Here is a 7939-nt window from a genome sequence, read left to right as displayed (position 1 = left end):
CAAGAAGCATCACTGTCTTCCTCCCTCAAAGAGTCCATCCTTCCACTCAGTATGATCCTCCCCCTTCTACATAAACTCATAGATGAGGAATATGAGCGCCCAAAAGTTGAAACTACCTGATTGCCAAAAAGTTGAAACTGTTTATACACGATAGCCAAGCAGGTGTTTTCAAATCCATGCTAACCACTTTCCTATAAAGCTACATTACTTTTTAATACCCACTTGTGTTCCAGGTTTCCCCATCAAAGCTCCACATTAGAACTGATGCTTATTTTCCACTATTTCCTCTCCTCATTCCCTCTTTGCAATCTTTTACTCAACCCCTGCATGTCATGCTCTGAAGTGTCAGTAAGATTTTTCTTTTTATTCATAGTCCAGGCTCAATTTATTCACTTTACTCAAAAAACACCGATGGAATTCTTACCCTGTGCCAGGCAATATATTTATAGGTGTTAGAAATATGATTAATTTATCTATATCCCCATCTCATTCTAGAAAGTAATATGATATACAAGTTTACAAAAGAGAGAGTGTGAGAAAGGAGAGAAGAAAGGAAGGTCAAAAGGAAGGTTAGGAGGGAGAGATGATATTAAAATAGGAGCAAATGGCAGAAAATTAAGACCAAGGCCATAAAATGGAATTAGGAATTAGGTTTTAAGTCCATCCCATGAAGATCTATAAATTTCCTACAATTGTATCAGAGTTAACTTGAATTCTTTTAGTCAAGGAAAAATGGGAAAACTTGATCAATTTCACAATCAAAAGTGTATCTAACATAAAAACACACACACACAACTAGAATTGCTCAGAAGTACCATTCTTCTTAGCTTTCCTGGTGGCTCAGAGGTTAAAGCATCTGCCTCCAATGCGGGAGACCCGGGTTCGATCCCTGGGTCAGGAAGATCCCCTGGAGAAGGAAATGGTAACCCACTCCAGTATTCTTGCCTGGATAATCCCATGGATGGAGAAGCCTGGTAGGCTACAGTCCATGGGGTCGCAAAGAGCTGGACAAGACTGAGCAACTTCACTCTCACCATTCTTCTTGGTCCTAAAAGCAGAAAAGCATTTTTTCTCAAGCATCCACATAGAAATAGAAATGATTAAGAGTCCTTCCTCTTTGAAAAAATAAAAATGATACTGTGAGTTCCTCTCCAACGACTTTCTTATGTATTTTTCCTTTCTCCCAGGCATTCTGTTTTGACTCACTTCCTGTTCACTTTCAACCCACTGCACTGAAACTTCTATCCTCATGACTTCTTTGAAACTGCCTGACAACTTAAAGTCAACCTGTCCTGTGACTTCACACTTATCCTGCTCAATCTCCCTTTTCCCATCACTTTCGGGCTATGACCAGAGCAGTTCACACAGAAAACTACCTTGATGTGTCTGCTCCCATGAAGAACCTATTGAAGACCAACCTCATCACACCCTAACTCTTCTCCCAGTTTCCAACGTGTTCACATCCAGCTTTATTTCCCACAGCAGAGCTCACATCCTCAAATCCAATCAAGAAAAATGGTGTGGTTGACCCCAACCCCTATATCTCTCTCATCTTTGAAGGATTCCTTCATAGGATTCCTACTCACAGGTTCAACCCTGCCTCCAGGCTCTAAGAAACGCACACTTAAAACAAGGGGATTTGTAGATTCCACTGTGGTACGTTGGCCTGGTCTTGCTGCTTACATCCACTCTGTCAAGAGCACTTCTCATCTTTTCTTCTGACCACTAGCACCTCACCCTGCCTTAGTTTTCTCTTGTTGAGCCCCAGGCACCAGGCGCTAATACTAACTCCACAGAGATCCCCCCTGACTTCCGACCTTCCTGGGCTTCAGTGTGTCGGCTGCGGCGTCACCCTCTGTTGATGGCTAGCCTCTCCCTACCTGTGCTTCTTTTGGATCCTCGAGTAGTTGCCCAGTATGCGTTCTCCCAACAGTCAAACATCCTGGTGCCACACCAACCACTTCTGAGATGACCTTGATTTCATGTTCTAGAGCTGCCTTAGACTTGAGTCCACTGATTCTAATTCCTGAACTTCAGTCTGGCCCATGCTATAAGCAGACAAACTCAATCTCCTCCTTACAGGGTTCACACAGTAATTACGGGCCCACATATTTTCTTTCTTTCTTTCTTTCCCAGCTTTTAATGAGGTATAAATGAAAAATAAAAGTTGCGTATACTTAAGGTGCATAATATGATATTTTCATAAACATATACATTGTGAAATAATCACCACAATCAAACTAATTAACATATCCATCACTTCCATAGTTACATTTTTGCTTTTCTTGGTGGGCACCATTGTGAGCTACTCTCTTAGCAAATTTCAAGTACATAATAGAGTATGATTATATATAGGCACCAGGTGGTACATTAGCTCTCCAGACCTTATTTGTTCTACATAACTGAAACTTTGAAGCTTTTGATCAATACCTCTGCGTTTCCCCACCCCTCAGCTCCTGTACCACCATTCTACTCTCTGCCTCTGAGCCCCATTTTTTTCATTGTCCCCCAACTTTAGGATGGTATACTTCCATCCTGCAAAGCTAAATCTATCCTTCAATTATGACTTCAAGTCCTACTTCAACAAGAGCATTCTAACTTTTCACTAGTACACCATTCTGAACTTTATAGTAGTTACCATCTGTACTATCTTTATCCTCCCAAGGATATAACACAATTGTTGCTAATAACATTGCAATTATATAACAAATATTTGAATTCAGCATAATTGCATTTCAATATTCACAATAATTCAAAATATGAAAGTCGTGTGGAGTTTTCATAAAATAAATTACAAAGTATTGGACTATAACTTTAACCTAAATATATAAGGAAGATATTTAGGAAGACAGAAAGATAAATAGGTCATGACCTTACATGATGGCAAAGCTATGGAAACATTTTAGCTCTCAATTATAGTTCAGTTCAGTTCAGTCGCTCAGTCATGTCCAACTCTTTGCAACCCCATGAACTGCAGTACACCAGGCTTCCCTGTCCATCACCAACTTCCAGAACTTGCTCAAAAAACTCATGTCCATTGAGTCAGTGATGCCATCCAACCATCTCATCCTCTGTCGTCCCCTTCTTCTCCTGCCTTCAATCTTTCCCATCATCAGGGTCTTTTCCAATGAGTCAGTTCTTTGCATCAGATGGCCAAAGTATTGGAGTTTCAGCTTCAGCATCAGTCTTTTCAGTGAATATTCAAGACTGATTTCCTTTAGGATTGACTGGTTTGACCTCCTTGCAGTCCAAGGTACTCTCAAGAGTCTTCTCCAATGCCACAGTTCAGAAGCATCAATTCTTCAACACTCAGCCTTCTTTATGGTCCAACTCTCACATCCATGCATGACTACCAAAGCTTTGATTATACGGACCTTTGTTGGTAAAGCAATGACTCTGCTATTTACTATGCTGTCTAAGTTGGTCACAGCTTTTCTTCCAAGGAGCAAGCATCTTTTAATTTCATGGTTGCTGTCACCATCTGCGGTCATTTTAGAGTCCAAGAAAATTGAGTCTGTCACTGTTTCCATTGTTTCTCCATCTATTTGCCATGTAGTGAAGCATGACAAGTGAAGCTCTATTTGCCATGAAGTGAAGCTCTCAATTATATGCCAGCATAAATTCTATTCTGTTGTTGGTGTTTATCTAAAGAATGTATGTTAAGTAGACTAAAGACAAACTGGGAAGAGTAAAATAAAAGCCATATAATGTAAATGGATTTTAGATGAACCGCTTTAGGTTACATTCTCTCTTGAGAGATTGAAATAGTTGTTTCAGTATACGGGTGTTGTGACTTTCTTGTACATTTTAAAAAAATATTCAGCATCACGTGACCAAATTTGCAACAAACTATATTTATTTGGTATTTTTTAACAAACATGAACAGCTAAAATTTGCTTTCAGTGGATTAACAGGAAGGAAATATTCCAACAACATAAAATAAAATGAGATGACCAGCTGGATATCCAGGCTCTATCTTGTTTTATAACTATAGGATTCAATAAAATACTAAATCACCTGTTGTTAACAGATTCTTGAGATAACTTTCATTCCGATAATATGTACCCTGTATGGAAAGCAATGGACTGGACAGTGCTTAGTTTATGGTTTCTAACTTTATTTCAAGACTACAGTATTTATAATTAGAGCCTAGATTGTGCCAATATATAGCTATGTACCTAAAACAAGTCACTTAACTTCTCCGACTTTATTCGCTCAGTTGTAAGATAGTGATAATATAATACCTTTTATTCTACAAGACAACATTATGAAAAACATATGAGATAACGTATTTAAATGTCGCACAATGTTTAATACATAATTTAATTACTGCTTTAAGAATAAATATAACCACCTAAAAATTAAACATTTTGAGATTATAGTCATTCAACTTGAAATAGCTAGAATTTTACATTAATATCAGGTGATTTCTTTCTGCCTTGGTTACCAGTGAATGGCCAAGCTTGTTTCTGTAAATAAATGGGCACTTGGATGTTTCTAAAAAATACATGTGGCTCAAGATGAGACTTCTTCCGCTTTGTGGTCTCACATGTCTGACCACAGCAACTATTTTTAACCACGGCCTATGCTTTTTAGTGACATCTAACGCCACACAGGAGAGTCATCCTCCTCTTTGAGACATAGAGGTGTATGTCTCACACAGAGTCACACACATAGAGTATGACGTGTGACTACAACGTACTTCTTTCTTTCTTTATCATTTTAACATGTGTTTCTACTTTGATAATTTTGAGACCATTCAGATCACCTTACAACACTGAGGGAGACACAGAGCATTGCTTCCTCAAGTCTGTAAAGTTCTGATATGAAAATGGGTTAGCCAACTGTCCTTGACCTAATTTATTTAACAGATTAAAATGTTTCCAGAGAAAGTTTATGAAATGACAACAAACTGCCATTATTTTCCACTCTAAAAAAAAAAGTGAAAGTAAAAGTTGCTCAGTCATGTCTGACTCTTTGCGACCCCATGGACTGTAGTCCGAAAGGCTCCTCTGTCCATGGAATTCTCCAGTAAGAATACTAGAGTGGGTTGCCATTCCCTTCTCCAAGGAATCTTCCCAATCCAGGGACTGAACTCAGGTCTCCTGCACTGCAGAAGATTCTTTACCACCTGATCCACCAGGAAGACCCCAACCAAGTCATTGTAAAATCTACATATAAGAAGTGAATCAAAATCATGGGCAAGCCAATGCCTACTATTTTCAGGGGAAGGTATAGATGTAATGTAAATGGTTCTGTTCTGAACTTTAATAATACAAAACAATTCTATATTACTCTATTTCTAAGAATCAATACAGAAATTGTGCCTCTATTTTAGTGCTGTTACATGACCAAGTAAGAAAATAACATCAAGAAAATTAAAAATACCAAGGGAACATTTCATGCAAAAAAGAGCTTAATAAAGGACAGAAATGGTATGGACCTAACAGAAGCAGAAGATATTAAGAGGTGGCAAGAATACACAGAAGAACTGTACAAAAAAGATCTTCACGACCAAGATAATCACAATGGTGTGATTACTCACATAGAGCCAGACATCCTGGAATGTGAAGTCAAGTGGGCCTTAGGAAACATCACTATGAACAAAGCTAGTGGAGGTGAGAGAATTCCAGTTGAGCTATTTCAAATCCTAAACGATGATGCTGTGAAAGTGCTGCACTCAATATGCCAGCAAATTTGGAAAACTCAGCAGTGGCCACAGGACTGGAAAAGATCACTTTTCATTCCAATCCCAAAGAAAGGCAATGCCAAAGAATGCTCCAACTACCACACAATTGCACTCATCTCACACGCTAATAAAGTAATGCTTAAAATCCTCCAAGCCAGGCTTCAGCAATATGTGAACCATCAACTTCCAGATGTTCAAGCTGGTTTTAGAAAAGGCAGAGGAACCAGAGATCAAATTGCCAATATCTGCTGGATCATGGAAAAAGCAAGAGAGTTCCAGAAAAACATCTATTTCTGCTTTATTGACTATGCCAAAGCCTTTGACTGTGGAAAATTCTGAAAGAGATGGGAATACCAGACCACCTGACCTGCCTCTTGAGAAACCTGTATGCAGGTCAGGAAGCAACAATCAGAACTGGACATGGAACAACAGACTGGTTCCAAATAGGGAAAGGAGTACGTCAAGGCTGTATATTGTCACCCTGCTTATTTAACTTACATGCAGTGTACATCATTAGAAACACTGGGCTGGATGAAGCACAAGCTGGAATCAAGATTGCCAGGAGAAATATCAATAACCTCAGATATGCACATGACACCACCCTTATGGCAGAAAGTGAAGAACTAAAGAACCTCTTGATGAAAATGAAAGAGGAGAGTGAAAAAGTTGGCTTAAAGCTCAACATTCAGAAAACTAAGATCATGGCATCCGGTCCCATCACTTCATGGCAAAAAGATGGGGAAAGAGTGGGAACAGTATCAGACTTTATTTTTTTGGGCTCCAAAATCACTGCAGATGGTGACTGCAGCCATGAAATTAAAAAACGCTCACTCCTTGGAAGAAAAGTTATGACCAACCTAGACAGCATATTAAAAAGCAGAGACATCACTGTACCAACAAAGGTCCGTCTAGTCAAGGCTATGGTTTTTCCAGTAGTCATGTATGGATGAGAGAGTTGGACTATAAAGAAAGCTGAGCACTGAAGAATTGATGCTTCTGAACTGTGGTGTTGGAGAAGACTCTTGAGAGTCCTTTGAATTGCCAGGAGATCCAACCAGTCCATTATAAAGGAAATCAGTCCTGGGTGTTCATTGGAAGGACTGATGTTGAAGCTGAAACTCCAATACTTCAGCCACCTGATGCGAAGAGCTGACTCATTTGAAAAGACCCTGATGCTGGGAAAGATTGAGGGCATGAGGAGAAGGGGGCAACAGAGGATGAGATGGTTGGATGGCATCACCGACTCAATGGACATGAGTCTGAGTAAACTCTGGGAGTTGGTGATGGACAGGGAGGCCTGGTGTGCTACAGTCCATGGGATGGCAAAGAGTTGGGCACAACTGAGTGACTGAACTGAACTGAACTGATATTCATTAGAAATAAACACATCAGAGACCCATAGGTGTTAAGGTTCAAACAAATCTTTCCTGTTAGAGTTTTTGCAATATGTGAAAAAGACCATTATTGAAATTTCATTACTAAGAGCCGTATTAAACTTCTTGATAAAATACCTGTGAAGATAGGCTGGAAGAATAACTTTTATACACACTGAATCATATGGAGTTTTTAATCCTCATCTATTGCAGAGAAAATCGTTTTGCCACAACTATCTGGGAAGTCAGAAGGAACCTGTGAGCCAAATAAAATTCCTACAATCTGAGTCCAATTCTCCACCCACACAGTGTCACCTGCTTCTCTCTTTACACACTCATTCAGAAACCACACCTCCAAGAACTCAGCAAACCTCTGAGAAGCTGGCACCCCAAAATGGCTGCACTTGACAGGAAAAGACTGAGAGGAAACAGGAAAGGAGGCGCTCTGGGGACCAGCTGCCCATCCCACAGGATGGGGTTAGCCTCCAAGGCCCTTTCAACCCCAAAAATGGAACAGGGAAAACATCAGGGTGAGGGGTTGTTGGTACAAAGATGTTGGCCATTGACTATTATTTCAACACTGTACTCCCAACCACTAAAGCTGACCAGTAAATGTATTCCAAATAAATATAGCAGATTCCAAAGAGTTGTGATGGGTAAAAATCTTTCTTACCACATATATGTGTATACCTTCTGAAGAGAATACATGCATTTTTTAAAAGACCAAATAGACCATTATAAAAGTTGATCACAAAGTCCTCTATAAAGTCCCCAAAGAAGAAGTTACAAGATCACAATTCAATAAAAATTTGATATTAAAAGTGCTCATTTAAACAAAAAACAGTTCGTAGATATAATATTCTACAAAAGCCTCACG

General features: G+C 39.4%; 1 non-coding gene across 1 annotated transcript; it reads left to right on the top strand.

Annotated features, from left to right (window-relative positions):
* The first annotated feature begins 829 nt into the window (after positions 1 to 829).
* Positions 830 to 902, top strand: TRNAW-CCA (transfer RNA tryptophan (anticodon CCA)). Its single transcript has one exon. It is a non-coding gene; the product is annotated as a tRNA-Trp (tRNA).
* The last annotated feature ends 7037 nt before the right edge of the window (positions 903 to 7939 follow it).

This window comes from Bos taurus, chromosome 16, assembly GCF_002263795.3.
Source record: "Bos taurus isolate L1 Dominette 01449 registration number 42190680 breed Hereford chromosome 16, ARS-UCD2.0, whole genome shotgun sequence".
Taxonomy (NCBI): Eukaryota; Metazoa; Chordata; class Mammalia; order Artiodactyla; family Bovidae; genus Bos; species Bos taurus.
Note: the sequence above shows the minus strand (reverse complement) of the source record. Positions and strands in the feature narration are given on the sequence as shown.